Here is a 279-nt window from a genome sequence, read left to right as displayed (position 1 = left end):
GTGTGTGCATAGTTCAATGTTGTGTTTTTTTTTTTTCGTTTTTTTCTTTTCTTTTTTTTTTGTTTGTTTTGTTTTGGTGTTTCCTGTTTGTTTCTTTGTTTTATGCCTTTTTCTTGTATCTAGGCTTAATATAAATCAAAATTGATAATGCATTAGGCTATATTGATTTCTGACGGACTAATTTGGTAACATTATATGATGTGATATCATAAAAGCATCCGTGCTTCTTCCACTGGGAAACGGATTGTATTGTGAAATTAATGATTTTTGCTCATCACA

This window comes from Berghia stephanieae, chromosome 1, assembly GCF_034508935.2.
Source record: "Berghia stephanieae isolate SIO BIC M18660-M18661 chromosome 1, UCSD_Bste_1.3, whole genome shotgun sequence".
NCBI lineage: Eukaryota > Metazoa > Mollusca > Gastropoda > Nudibranchia > Aeolidiidae > Berghia > Berghia stephanieae.
This window is presented reverse-complemented; position numbering follows the sequence as displayed.